Below are 15,688 nucleotides of genomic sequence, written 5' to 3'. Positions count from 1 at the left end.
TGCATGTTCTTACACACAGAGACTTTTCCTCTGTTTTTGTTTTTTACTGGTTTTGAACCAGTAGTTGGTTTCTGTTGGTTTGACTTTCTTGACTGGTTGTTGTTTGTTTGTCTAGAGGCCCACATCAAAATATTCCAATAAATATTTCCATGATAAGGAAGCCTAACAAGGTAACCAGGAGATGGGAAACAACTTGGATGATAGAAAATTGTTTTTAGTTTATTTTACAGCTGATTGAAGACGTGGGTCAAAACTGACCTGTTAACATCAAAGATGGGAACAGAAAGCTAACACAAGAGGAAGGTTGAAGCTATGAAAAAGGAGTTTGAGAAAAATCTTGAACTGACAGTAGAAATATCCTTTTGTATGTTTACCTTTGTTGACAGAAGTCACTTTAGCTTGGCAGTGAAAAGAATCTCTGCTAGGTTGACAAATAAGTGGCACAAACTGGGTTCAAGCTGGACTTTGGACACTGGTATCTGCAACAACTCCCATCAACTCCTAATCTAGCATCTCTGCTGTGGCTCAAACTATTTTACAGAACATTTGACAGACCTGTGGAGCAGTGAGGACAGACATGAGTTGATCCACATGATCCACTGAAGCACCATTTTCCCCTGCCACTGAGGTGGAGTTGGGACTCTTGAACTGAACCTGGTATCACAGCGACACCTACTGCTGCAAAATGGAACAGCAACATTGAACCCAAGTGCAGGATTGGAGGGAGACTGATGGTCGCTGTTTGGGTTTTTGAAAAACAAGGAGGGCTTTGGTTCAAGCTGGATTCTCAGAGACTATTTCCCCAACCTCTACATTGGCATCTACACTGTCATCCAGTCATGTGACTGAAGTCATCCAGTCATGTGACTGAAGTCATCCATTTATGTCAGTGATGTCACTTGGCAAGACTGTCGTTGCCGTCACATTCTAGAAAAGAACCCAGACTCCACATTGACTCCTATTTATTATTGTGTCCCATCCTCCTGGTCTTACTCTGAATTCTCAGAGTTTATATCCAGTTCAGTCCTCAAAACAGATGAAGTCATGAGTGTAGATTAATTTCCTTTTCTCCACTGATTATATGTCAAGGTTTGTGTGTGGGGGTGGAGCCTATCCCAGCAGCCTTCGGACAAGAGGCGCGGTTCACCCTGGATGAGTCACCAGTCCATCACAGGGCCAACACATAGAGACAGACAACCATTCACACTCACAGTCACACCTACAGTCAATTTAGAGTATCAATCAGCCTCGTCCCCTCTTGATGTCTTTGGACTGTGGGAGGAAGCTGGAGTACCAGAGAGAACCCACACAGGAACAGGGAGAACATGCAGACTCACACAATTGGGGCTCAAATCTGGAACCTTCTTGCTGTGAGGCCACAGTGCTGACCACTGCACCATTGTGTCCCCTGAAAATGCCACCAGATCGTTTGGATTGTCTATAAAATCAAGTACACATGAACATGAAGAGGTTTTACAGGGCTGGTGGTGCAATGGATAGCATGACTGACTACTGTCAGAAGGTTCTAGGTTCAACTCCTGGCTCGCTCACTTAAAATTTTATACTGAGAAGCTTTCACACCTGAAGTGTGAACCACTGCTAAAAGTAACTGAAATCCTCCAAGGTTTCCTCCTTGTCTGCTGTAAACATGAACACATGCATGGATCCTGCTACCTCTCACATGTTAAGCTGGCACTTGACAGTGACAGCAGGAGAACAAAAACTCCCAGTGTGTCATCAACATTTCCTGGAAACTAAATGATAGAAGCTGTTGAATTTCTGTATCAGAACAAGGAGAAAGGAGCCCCAATGAAAGAGTGATGATTCTTTATTTTGATTTTGTTCTTCACTCCTACACAAGAGAGGGAAAGTGTTGGCTGGCTGGGAGCAACTGCCTGCTTCAGAATGGGACGAGCCTCAGGACTTTCCAGTGAGAGATGCAAAGCTTTCACTTTATCAATGGAATCACTGGGAAAAGAAACTCATCCTGTCAGATGAAGGCCAAATAGTTTTGCTTCACTGTGTTGAGGGAGGGTTTGTTCAGATGATTCTAGAAGAAGAAATCAAAACATCATCATTTAACATTCAGAAGAAGTGAATGCAGAGTTTTATTGATGGTTTCAGGAATCAGCCTCTGGGTTCATGGTGCTCCAATCTTCAGACAACTGAAAGTGATGAAACCACCTGTGTTGAGTTGTCTTCCATCATGGAAAACTAAAAGGAAAAACTCACACAATTAAACATTCATTGGTTAACAGTTAGCTAAGCTACCAGTGGTCAAACCTGCAGCTGAGGGTACAAACAAGAGGAGGCTAACATTTGTATTTTAATTTTATGTATGCAAAGAATCAGAAAGGCAGTTACAATGACATCATCAATACAAAACCTTGGGCTCACAAAGATGAAGTGAACAATTTCCACAATCAATCCCAAATTTAAGGCCTGAAGTTAGAAAATAATATTAGCTAGCGAGCTAACGTTAACTCGAAAATGTTAGCAAGGTGGATATTAAGCACCATCAAATAGTTCAAACAAGGTCAACAGCTGTTATAATGATGGTCACATGATTTAAAAGATTAAAAACAACTCTCTGTATCAATGTGAGATGGAGTTACATCAATGAATAGAACATTACTCACTGACTGAAAATTGAAAAAGCACCAGACTTTGGTCCAGAGCTTGGTTCTAACGTGACTTGACAGCACTTTTTAGGGCCTGAGCCAGAAGGAACTTCTGGCAAAGACTCCATTATTTTTTCCACTTTTTTTCTTTTTGCAGTCAACACTGCCCAGAGTTGATTTGAGGAAATAAGACTCACACATTTGATAAAGTTTGGTCAGACGGTGCAGACACACTTGACACCCAGAGAGGTGAGCAGGTTTTGGACCAAGTTGAAACTTGTCAAGTATTTGAGACAGAAAATGACAGAAAGCTGTGGCTGTGTTCTGGTTCTGCATGTTTCAGATTTATTCCCCTCCCAGTAATGTCTTATTTCCAGCTCTGCTCTCCCTCAACTACTGTTTAGTGTCATATTTATTTTGCTGACTACTTCATTGACATGTGGTCAAAATGTCTTGTGTTTCCTGAAATTAACTGAGTGCTGCTCAGTAAAGTAGACATGACTTGAGATTCTATTCCTGCTTGGTCCATTTCAACATTCTTATCCTTCCTAGCATTGGAGATAAAGTATCAGTCAGGGCTGTACTTGATTAGTACTGCATATAGTACACATTAGTCACTGCCATTACACAGTGGAATGGAAGTTGAAATACTGTTTACCAGCAAGCTGAAAACTGTTGTGATATTTGACAATTCTATTGTTTCTGAATGAAAATCATGTGAAGGAGAATCATGGAGACATCCTAAAAATGGCTGAGGTCTCTGGGCTGCAGCAGGTCTGAGCTGCTTTTGATGCCCAGATGATGAGGAGGCAGTGAATGTTGGGTTTGGTGGAGCTGAAAAAATGCTGCAGGTGTTGAGAGGTCTGCTGGTGTCCAGGACTTCCTCTCCAGGTCTCAGCTTCTCCCTGCAGTTCCCACAAACACCACAACAGTCCTGGAACCCCTGCAGATGGTGGAGGACCATGATGACCCCGATGCACCATCAGGGCATCAAAAACCAGTCCTGATGATCAAAAAGGTCCCTCCACTCATCCAGCGTCAACTCTAGAAGAAGCTTCTGTAACAGATGAGCAAACACTCTCAACTAGAAATCATGATTTAAACACAATGTTGATTTTTACAATTTCCTTCAATGTTTTAAAAACCATCAAAGTGGACAGAAGCCCAGATGGTCCAAACCTACAATTCTACAATTCTACAATTTAATTTAGCAGACGCTTTTGTCCAAAGTGACGTACAACACAAGTAAGAATTTAGACTTAATTAAGGAAAAGTCCACAGGAAGCACAAAAGTGCTTCAGTTGTGATTTGGTCACAGCTACCGCCATCTAGTGGCAGAAGAAGTGTCGCCCCCCCCCTCCCTTTTTTTTTTTCTTTTTTTTGACAGATACAACATCACACAACACAGTTAGTGCTACATAATCACTAAGTGCTGGGTCTTGGACCCTCTGACTTATTCTACCCCACAGCACAAAGAGGAGAAGAGTCAGGTTAAGTGCCTCAGTGCTTTCTGAACAATTGAGTCTTCAATTGTCTCTTAAAAGTAGAAAGGGCTCGGTAGTTCGTTCCACCATTTGGGAACAACAGAAGAGAAGAGTCTGGCTAGGGATGGCAGTGTTGAGCAGGCGTCAGTCTGACAACGATGTCATATTAGTTTGTTATCACTTGACGAGACCCAAAAGTAGGCTCCAGGTATCAGTTTCTTCTCAATGCTAATGTCTGCTAGCTTAGTCTGCTACTTTGATGGCTCTGACGACAAAAAGGTCCAGACCCCTGGATATGGTGGTTCCTCCCTAAACGTAGATTCTGTCAGCTCATGTTTTGAAATCAACTCACCATGAACACAAGTAGATTTCAATGGACTGCAAATGTGTCTCATTTAATGGTAAACATGTCAAATATAAATTCCATCACCTGAGGAGGTCTGCTGCTGGAATTAAGCTCCAGATATTCACAAGATATTCTAGATCTTAAAATAAAGCATTTTTATATATGATTTATTATTCATTAGCCTGCTTCATGTGGTGTGATTTTATGTGTCCTATATTGAATCGAACTTTGTAAATGATCGTCCCTGAGGATGTTGAATGATGTCAAAAAAGTGTTCTCTCAGCTCTCCTTTCCTCTAAATAGAGGAGTCTCTGCTGAGGTCGTTTCCTTTCAGAGTCCTGACGTCTATTCGGATGCACCGAGAGACTCAGGCAAACAGAAGACAAGGGCAAGTGAAGTAACCTGAAAATGAGAGGGGAGGTTCGACATCAAACTAAAACAGGAAGAACAGGACACAAATGGGATATCAAAATAAGAGAGACCATGAGACATGACCCCCCAGTTCCTGCTGCTTCCAGCTCTTCATATCGAGCCCCTCGTACAGTGGTTGAGAGAGACCACAAATATTAAAGGTGTCTACATAAATGGAGAAGAACACAAGGTGGCGCTGGACGCTGATGATGTTTTAACATATTGAAGTGAGCCCCCTAACACAGGACCTGCATTAATAAAACTCTTTGAAACACTGGGAAGCTCTGCTGGATATAAATTCTCCATTCTAAAACACAGGTTCTGACCTTTAATCACTCACCTCCAGAACACATGGAGGAAAACCTCCACCTGGATTGGGGCCAGAACTCCTTGAAGATGATAGAAGAAGATGGAACTCCATTTCCTTTCTGAGTCTGAGTCACAGGATTGATAGAGTAAAAATAAATGTCCTACCACAAGATCTCTTTCTAGTTCCAGGACCAACTGGAGAAATTGCCTTCAAAACCGTTTCTGAATTGAACAAAATGCTTTCCAGATTTATGTTGCAGGGGAAGAAACCCAGGCTCAAATTTAAACCACGACATGAATGAGCCCCAGTTCCTGCTGTACTGGCCCATCAAAATCTGGAAAAAATGTTTCCGTAATGTCCAAATCTCAATGAATAATTTGGAATGTTAACAGGAGAATATCACTACAAGTCATTTAATGATGTGCTTTTAATCCAGGGTTCAAGCCTCATGAAATGAACCCTAGATTTAAATCCTGGATTCAAAGAGAGTAACAACTTTCTACTCACTTGTGGAAAATGGAAATTTAAAAGATTTGAAAGCCTGAGAAGAGAATATCACTGAGAAAGTCTGACTTTTTAGAATCTTCTTAGGTGAGCAATTATTTTTGAACATGACATCAGAAATGAAACAGACTTTAATGATCCAATGCTGAAAATATTTTTGGCTGCCCGTCAAGAAACAAGAAAAACCTCATATCGTATGTTGTTTTCCGTTTGACCTGATTCTTGGTTGTCAGCTAACTGGCTCGTTGGCTTTCTTGATGGAACAACAAAAGCAAAAGTTGAAGACTTTGAATATCCAGGCCTCTGGCGTGATTCTCAGCTGTCATTTAAATTTCACATGAACTCAGTGTCCAAGCAAATATCTGGTGGGCTAAAATTACTTTTGTTGTTGACTTTTTCCACAAGAAGTCTGGAAAAGTCTTATCACACAGTTCATGTTCCCAATACTGGACAACACTGGTGGTTTCTATGGGAACACTGGTGACGGCCCCAGGCCTGGGTCCTATGCAGCATGGTGTGTTCAACCTCCTGTTGGTGGGTGTTTTTGTGTCTTTGCAGGTCTGGTCATCAGGCTGACTGGGAGCACCAGGCCAGTGTTCCCAGTAAGGCCTGTTTAACCCCGCCTTCCCAGACATTTGTCTCCCTTCTGTGCTCAGCCGGCGAGATGTTGTCCTTTTGTTTTTCCTTGTTTTCCACCAACAACATGCAGCACACACTGACATCACATCACACACTCACCTCCACTGCTGACACTGACTTCCACACCTCACATGGTTGATTATTTACTTTAATAAATGCTGGTTTGCTGCTACCAGGTTTTGCTGCACCTCTGAGCCGGTCCTAACACATTCAGACATCAATCTTTGTCCTCTCAATGTCTGATATAATAGTCTTTGTAGATTTGTGCTCAGGTGTTTGGATAGAACCCATCATTATTTAATGTAGGAGTCCCAAAGGCAACTCCATTGGTCAGTATTGATTTTCAAATGTGTCTGCTTGAATTTTCCTTCATACTTGAAACAACTTTCAATTCCTTTCAGCTCACAATGCAACCTAGAGTGTAGAGATCATTTGTTTCTATGTCTGCCTAGAATCAGCAAAGAAACTGGTCATCGCACATTCATATTTTCCTAAAGTCAATTTTATCATTTGGAAACCATCTTGAGGACATTTGGAGAAAGTTCAATCATTCAGCTGCAGTTACAGTGACTTACAACACTGCAAAAAGAAAAAATCACCCCTCCACAAACACTCTTGTCCAACTTTTGTGCCCAGATTTTCTCCTGATGAGGCACCAAATCAAGTCAAGTCATTTTTATTTGTATGGAACCAAATCACAACAAAAGTTCTCTCATGACTCTTCACTAGTAGAGCAGGTCCAGCACCAAACTCCTTCAATGAATCTACACCCAACAATTCTCCATCAGCAGCACATCCTGCAACAGCGGCGATGAAAACCTTCCTTTTAACAAACAGGAATGTCGAGCAGATCCAGGATCAGTGGGGACGGCCTTCTGCTTTGTCCGTTTGTATTTAAAGCTCCATCAGATTGGAACAACCTTTCCTCCTCACTTCGGTCTCTCACTTCCTTTCTCATCTTCAAATCATCAAGCATTTTCAAACATCTGCTCTTGTTTCTGATGCACCTCACCTTTTCTCTCCAGGATTCACTCTGTACTTGTTCTTGTTTGTTCTCTGTACTGTACATATGTGGATATTTGTGTATGAATATGCATTGTGTACTTTAATGGTGCATGGAAGCAGAATTTATTTAGATGGGTGTTTAAATGTATGAGTATGTGAAGACTTTACTTTGCAATGGGATCTCTGATCATACTTTGTATAATGCTGGATGGTGGCTTTGGGGAACATTGTTGACAGCATTCACCACTGGAGCCTACTTTGATTGCCAGTCAGGTGTTATTCAGGATGGAATATTGGCAGGACAAGTTGCTCCACTTTCACTTTCAGCCGAGCCAGGAGTTGAACCTGAAATCTTCTGATCTGAAGTCAGACGCGTTGTCCATTGTACCACCAGCCCTAAGGAGTGGAGGGGTTTTATAAAAAAAGAGTCTACACATTCAGATGTATGACAGAAAATGTAAATGATATGGTGGCATTTTCTGTTTTTTTTGCTGTCTGATTTTCTAAATATAACATTTATTATATATATTTATTTATAAATATTTGTAAGAAGAAAATAAGAAAGACAACCTGCATCATCACAGTCATGAAGACCTCAACACGGTTGAAGAGAAAGTCTCAGGGTGGATTCTTGTGTTTTGCAGCATCCTTGATGTGTCTGCATAGAATGCATTGGTGTTGTGGACCCACATCCACCAAGAGTGGAACCAAGAAAAGCAAGTGGAGAATGTTTCTGGAGGAGCTGGGAAATTCCCTGGTCAAGCCACACATTGAGGGAAGGGAACGGATGCCCCGAGACCCAGACGCTGCAGCCTTGCTCAGACGGCTGCAGAGCTCACCCAGCACTCCATCCATGCCATCAGCAACACAGAGAGCATCCACGCCAGCATCCTCCTCAGCAGCCCTGCCTCAACACCAACCAGAACAGCCACAGCCAAGACCCACTCAGGCCACCGGATTCCAGAAGAAAGAGGAGTCAGGTCTGCCCAAGCAGTCAGGACAGCAGGACAAACGGATTGTGGTTCAACTGCAAACACACACACACACATGCATGTTTTTGCACCAAGAGACTTTTCCTCTTTTTGTTTTTTACTGGTTTTGAACCAGTAGTTGGTTTCTGTTGGTTTGATTTGCTTGACTGGTTGTTGTTTGTTTGACCTTGCAAATCCATATTTTGGGTTCTGGCTTGTTCTGCTTTTCATTTTGTGTTTGTATTAAAGTTCTGTTGCTGAAAAAAAGACTTTTTTGTCTTTTTCTTGAAGTAAATATATGAGGGTGGAAACTGACCCATAACACCATGGATGGCACAATAGTTAATAATATTGAAATGAATAATGAATCAAACCAATCCATGTCAGAGATGTGTTCGAACACCCCTCAGTAATGGTCAGGAAACACAACAACCTTTTGTTTATTTCTATGATTTTCTTGAGGTTCATTTGATCATTTTTTAACTGAAATCGAGGGTTTACTGACTAAAAAAAGGTCCAGAGGCCCACAACAAAATATTCAAATCAATATTTCCATGGATAAGGAAGCCTAACAAGGAAACCAAGAGATGGGAAACAACTTGGATGATAGAAAATTGTTTTTAGTTTATTTGACAGCTGATTGAAGACGAGGGTCAAAACTGACCTGTTAACATAAGAGATGGGAACAGAAAGCTAACACAAGAGGAAGGTTCAAGCTATGAAAAAGCTTCTCTCCACTGGCTTCCTGTAGGATCTAGAATCGACTTCAAAGTCCTTCTGCTAACTTATAAGGCTCTCAATGATAAAGCTCCATCCTATTTGAAAGAGCTCATTAGTCCCTACTGTCCGACCAGAGCACTCCGCTCCCAGAATGCAGGTCTTTTAGTGACTCCCAGTATCAATACAAACAGACTGGGAGGTAGAGCTTTTAGTTACCGGGCTCCTTTACTGTGGAACCAGCTCTCTCCATGGGTCAGAGAGGCAGACACTTTAACTACGTTTAAGTCCAGGCTTAAGACCTTCCTCTATGACAGAGCCTTCAGTTAGGACTGGTTCAGGTAGCTCTGAACCATTGATAGCTATGCTGCTATAGGCTTAGACTGCTGGGGGACACATCAGGTTACATTGAGCCCTTCCCTCCTCTCCTCTCCTCTCCCCCTCTCTCCTCCTCTCCTCCCTGCACATTTTACTTGTTGCACTTTGTAGTTTGGCCTTGGTGTCTCGCAGTCTCTCTGTGTTTCCACAGATCCACCGGAGCCCCAACCGCCGCCTGCATCGCCCCCCCCCCCCCTTATTCCCTACTGTTACACCGGCCTGCGCTCCCCTTCCATGAACAAGTCTGCCATCCAGTCCCCCATCAAGCTGGCTTGCTCTCCCTGCCTCCCCTACCAGAAGCTTCCTTCTTCAGCTGTTATTAACATTTCCGTGTTTCCCACATTTTGTATTGTAAACTGTTTTCTTGTCTGTAACAACATCTACTGCACGTCTGTCCGTCCTGGGTGAGGGATCCCTCCTCTGTTGCTCACCCTGAGGTTTCTCAGATTTTTCCCTGTTAAAAGGGTTTTCTATGGAGTTTTTCCTCAGTCGATGTGAGGGTCTAAGGGCAGAGGATGTTGTTATGATGCCATGTGAAGCCCTTTGAGACAAACTGTTTGTGAAAACGGGCTATACAAATAAAATTGCCTTGCCTTGCCTATGAAAAAGGAGTTTGATAAAAATCTTGAACTGACAGTAGAAATATCCTTTTGTATGTTTACCTTTGTTGACAGAAGTCACTTTAGCTTGGCAGTGAAAAGAATCTCTGCTAGCTTGACAAATAAGTGGCACAAACTGGGTTCAAGCTGGACTTTGGACACTGGTATCTGCAACAACTCCCATCAACTCCTAATTTGTGTGTACAAAAAAATCATTGAGAAATCAAGGTGAGATCAAAGAAAGAATTCTAAGATCCCCCAGGGACGATGAACAGGCTCTACTGGTGCTTCGGACTCTGTTGATCAGCTGCTGAGTTGCTACTTGATGTCAACATTGGTTTGTTTCATCCTGAATAGTTTGATCATAGCAGAGTTGCTGCATCAATGATCTGAATGTGGACGGACAGATTGACCCTCCACAGCAGACGCATGTGACAGATCTCTTGATGAGACTCCTCAGTCTTCAATTTAGTCGTCGTGTGTCATGAAGTGTTGAGGAGGCCGGCTGGCTGTGGGTAAAGTGGGGCTAAGAGTTTGTGGAGTCGGCTCTGGACTGAAGGGGGTCACTGATTTGTTCTCAGATGCTACAGCTCAGGTTAGCGAGGTGGTGGAGAAATGAGTGAGAGCTCTGCCAGCTGGAGCCTCTTGGGTCCCGGGAGGCTTCACTCCTGGAGGTGGAAATGATGAGGAGTTTTAAAATCTGCTCCTCTTTCACGCTGACTTTTTTTTCTTGGGTTCCCTCTTTTATTCATGTGTGATTTTAATCTCAGCTCTCTCAACCTGAATTGAGCCAGAACCCATTTTAAAAGAGCTGCTCTTTTTAAACTCCTGGAGATCAAGAGGATCCCTGCCATGTTTGTCCAGGAGACCCACAGTACAACAGTCAGTGAATGGGGATGCAGGCAGGCTTTTAATGGAGGTCATTTGAAGTCCCAAGTCCAGTTGGAGCAGAGGGTGGAGTTTGATTCTCCAGGAGTTTTTTGTTGTTGTTTTTTCACCAGTTTCTTTTGATTTGGAGGAAATCGTTCCAGGTGTTTGAAAGAAGGTGAGAGCAACTTTGGAAAATCGAAGCGAAGTAAAATCTGGTCAACTGGACGTAAGTTTTAAACTACGGTACGTAAACTTACGTCCAGTTGACCAGGTTTTACTTCGCTTCGATCTACGATGACCTGGATGAATGAGAACCTACACAGAAAACTTTGGAAAATGTTCAACTAGTGTTTTTAAATGTCTTTGCACCAACAAATGGTGGACAGGACAGCTTTTGAAACATTTTAATGCCACTGTTCAACACTGAATCTGCTGGTTTCCTGTTTTTAGGAGCTGATGGGAGCTGCACAGAGAAGCTCTTTTAGACAGGAACCATTCAGAGCTCCATCCTGCTTCTTCCAGCAGGATCCACAGATCCACCAACACACCAGCTGTTTGATGTGTGGAGGCTTTTTACCAGGATTCCTAGACAGCACAGCTGGACTCACTCAACAGCTAACTTGTTAGCACCGACGAGACAGGAGCGCTTCTATGGTTTTACTCAGCGGTTCAATATTTTTAAAAGATGTCCCATTCAGCCTGTGGGTTTTAGTGATCACTCTTCAGTCTCCTGTTCCGTTTTATTAAAATATTCATTGAAAAGCTCCTGAGAGAGAGAGAGAGAGAGAGAGAGAGAGAGAGAGAGAGAGAGAGAGAGAAAGAGAGAGAGAGGGAGAGAGAGAGAGGGAGGGAGAGAGGATCAAACTGATCTCAAACTTGACTTCAAAATTCTCTGATTAGAATAATTTGTACTCCTTGATAGATTCATCACTACAGGGTCATAGAGGGTCCATTACTATTGCAGTATATTAAAGAATATAAGAACGAGGTTTCCATCCATGGAAATATAATATTTCATGTATTGCAGTATATTTTCAAAGATATAACACTTTAATGTGAGACTTTAATGTCTGTCTTTGGTTTCTAAACTCTGACTCTCCTGTTATTGGTGCTGACTGAATTCTACCACCTGACAGACTGGGAAGGCTCATATTTGTGATGGATCCATCAACACATGAAGATCTTGTTTCAATGTTATAACATTAAAGCTCATCTTAGTAAAACAATGAAGTTACCTGAACTAAATTCTTGAAAAAAATGACTGTCACTGACTTAAATAAATCAAATCTACTTCAAAGTTCCTTCTGTTGTCATAAGTCGGCCATTTTAAGTGTACTTGTAGTTCCAGAGCATTCCAAGTGGAGATGATATGAATCCATTTTGTTAGATGAACTCAGTTCCTCTGCTTTGATGTTGGTGGACTGAGTGGAGTTTGCCTGAACCTGCTTGAACCTGTTTGCTCCTGCTCAGTCCCTCACTCAAGCCTCACTCAGCCTCAGCAGCACCGCTCCACTGAGGACTGATTCAGGTTCCTAGCAACCAAATACAGAGGAGAGCTGAACCTTCTTGCTGTGAGGCCACAGTGCTGACCACTGCACCATTGTGTCCCCTGAAAATGCCACCACGTTGTTGGGATTTTCTGGAGAAGCAAGCACACATGAACATAGCAGCTTCTTCACAGGGCTGGTGGCGCAATGGATAACGCGTCTGACTACGGATCAGAAGATTCTAGGTTCAACTCCTGGCCAGCTCGCTTTAAACTTTATACTGAGAAGATGAAGTGAGAACCACTGCTAAAAGTCACTGAAATCCTCCAAGGTTTCCTCCTTGTCTGCTGTAAACATGAACACATGCATGGATCCTGCTACCTCTCACATGTTAAGCTGGCACTTGACAGTGACAGCAGGAGAACAAAAAAATCCCAGAGTGTCATCAACATTTCCTGTAAACTAAATGATAGAAGCTGTTGAATTTCTGTGTCAGAACAAGGAGAAAGGAGCCCCAATGAAAGAGTGGTGTGTGTGTGAATGAGAGGACATTGTTCAGTCCACAGACCTGAGCATCGCTGCTCTGACTACCACGTTACCTCCTGGTTATCAGTGTGAAGTCAATGGTGAGGTAGTCAGTTGTTCCTTGTGTTTTATTCCAGAGGCCTGGTAGTTAAATGCTGAATTAAATAATTTTAATTCTTTGCTTGAATTTTCATGCTGTTTTGCTGGAAATGTTTGACAACTTCTTGCATGTTGGTGCCCCATCACACAAAAAAGGTGCAGTTGTACTCTTTTCACCTCTGACCCACAAACATTCCACCAGTGAACGTCCAGAAATTGAAGCATAAACAGTTCAGCAACAACAAATTCTTCAAATCATCCTCTGAACCGAGAGCCACAGGCTCCTCCCAACATATGCAACACTGCCATTGAACTCTGCTTCAGAGTAACGGTGGTCGAAGGGTCAACATTGAACCTGTTGTATGACTTGAAAATTGTATCAGAGATCTGTGAGCAGGGCTAAATATATGAAAGTGTTGTCATTAACAGGTTGTGCATTTCTGTAGGTCCAAACATATCCTGGAGTCCACCAATGCCAGTTGTGACCTTGTGGGCTCCGGCTCCAGCGCTGTCAGTGAAAAATGACTGACAATCCATTGTCTCCTGGTGAGTCCTGCTGTGTTGGTAGGATGCATCAAATCACTGTGGGAACAAGAGACACAGTGACTGAACTGTAGCCCATCCATCCATCCATCCATCCATCCATCCATCCATCCATCCATTCATCCATCCATCCATCCATTCATTTTCTTCCACTTATCCTGTTAAGGGTTGTGGGGTGGGGGGACCTGTCTCCCCAGCTTTCAGCGTGAAGTGGGTTCACCCTGGAGGGGTCCCCAGTCCATTGCAGGGCCAACACATAAAGACAGACAACCATTCACACTCACAGTCACACCTAGAGTCAGTTTAGAGTATCAATCAGCCTCGTCCTCATTCTCATGTCTTTCCCACTGAAAAACTTTCACACCTGAAGTGTGAAGCATCGATAAAAGTTAATTTGACAGCACAACAGAAAATCCTAGTATATCACTGACATATTCTGTAAAAGAAATGATAGAAGCTGTTGAATTTTTAGAATGAGAAAAAATGTCCCCCAATGAAAGAGTGATGATTCTTTATTTTGATTTTGTTCTTCACTCCTACACAAGAGAGGGAAAGTGTCGGCTGGCTAGGAGCAACTGCCTGCTTCAGAATGGGAGGAGCCTCAGGACTTTCCAGTGAGAGCTGCAAACTTCCACCAGCGCCCACTGCCAGCACGTCTTCATGATGGAGCTGAGAAGAACACAACAACACAAGAGCACTGGAGAGGAGCACAACACTTCTTTGCTTCCTTGCCACTCTCATATCTGTCTGTACCATCTGGAGCTGGGGGGAGGAGCTTCACATGTTTTTTTTCTTGTTTTTTTTTCCAAAAGGGAATGACATGACTTACTCTGTATATTAGTATATGAACTACTGAGAATGTTCATCCCCAGTTTTAAGTTAGAATTAAATGTTAAGTAGAAAAATCTTCCATCTTCAATCCTGTCACTAAGTGTTGTAAACTGTTTCAAACAAATTCTACTGTTCAACAGTTCAAGTGTTTCTAATGAAGCTGAATGTGCTCTCTTCTCCTTTCCTCAATTGTGTTTCTTTCATGTCCTCCTGAGATCAAAGATAGAATTCTAGGTACTGTCAAAGCCCTGATGACATCATCAGGAATTCTGACTTTGATCTGGAAACTCTTGCTTTAATCTGAATTTGATCTGACTGAAGTTTTAGTTTAGGTTGCATGAGACTGATGCCCCCCCCCCCCCCCGTGACCCTTAAAGGATAAGAATAGAAAGTGGATGGAGGGATGGACTTAACACTGAAATCAGCTGATCTGATCCACATTCTAATTTTTCCTTTCCCTCTTTAGGAGTCATGGAGAATAGTAGTGTATATAATAATGTATATACAACCTTGGAGTATCTTTCCAAAGCTTTTAGTATTTCATCTTGTTTCTACTTGTAGTTTTAGTGTCTGGATCTTTTCTTTTTATATCCTGCTGTCTGCTCTTTGCTTTTGGAGCTTCCTTCAACAACTACCAAGCCTCCTGGGTACTGTAGGAAACATGGTCAAGTTCTTCTTACTTTTGCAGTCAAGTCCTGCTCACATTGGTCTGTCTTCATTTTGACTCCTCCCACTGCCACAATGACCAGCCTTTATACACTTGGTGACTGGGGCCCTGGTTGCTGCAGGCCTCAACACCAGCCTGTGGTTGTGAGCAGGGCAGAACAGAACTGACAGTATCTCACATGCAGGACCTGGGTCAGTGCCTGGTGCCAGCTGGGGCACCGCTTTAACCTGGACCCCCTGGAAGATCTTCTCCAGGAAGTCGCCTTTTTGGTTCCATCAAGGCCTGTGAGGATGGTGAAGAGTGATCCACCACCAGGCACCACAGTCAGCAGCAGCCATTTTGTTCCACTAGACTCATGTATGATAGTGAAAGACTGGTGAGTGCTTGCTAACTAACACTTCCTGTTTTTATTGCTATTCTTCCATGAATGTGCTCATGTTGGTTTGTCCCCAACCATAGTTTCAAAGCCATGATGACATCTTTCATTAACAATCAGACTTATTTTTTCTCTATTTGGACAAATAAGGTTTCAACTGACACGGCTGGCCAACGTCCTGGAGTTAATTCAGCCTGTAGAACCAGGTGCTGGTTCCTTCTTTTACTAGGCAGGAACAGGCAGCAGATCCAAGATCAGTAGGCGAAGATGTCTGCTTTGACTGGTAGGAGGAAAGAGAGCAGGAG

At 42.7% G+C, this 15,688-nt stretch overlaps 1 non-coding gene across 1 annotated transcript; it reads left to right on the top strand.

Annotated features, from left to right (window-relative positions):
• Positions 1 to 12,535: 12,535 nt before the first annotated feature.
• Positions 12,536 to 12,608, top strand: trnar-acg (transfer RNA arginine (anticodon ACG)). The gene has a single exon. It is a non-coding gene; the product is annotated as a tRNA-Arg (tRNA).
• The last annotated feature ends 3,080 nt before the right edge of the window (positions 12,609 to 15,688 follow it).

The sequence above is a fragment of the Aulostomus chinensis genome, chromosome 4 (assembly GCF_037954235.1).
Source record: "Aulostomus chinensis isolate RoL2024-O1b breed Wild chromosome 4, RoL_Achi_v1.0, whole genome shotgun sequence".
Lineage (NCBI taxonomy): Eukaryota > Metazoa > Chordata > Actinopteri > Syngnathiformes > Aulostomidae > Aulostomus > Aulostomus chinensis.
Note: the sequence above shows the minus strand (reverse complement) of the source record. Positions and strands in the feature narration are given on the sequence as shown.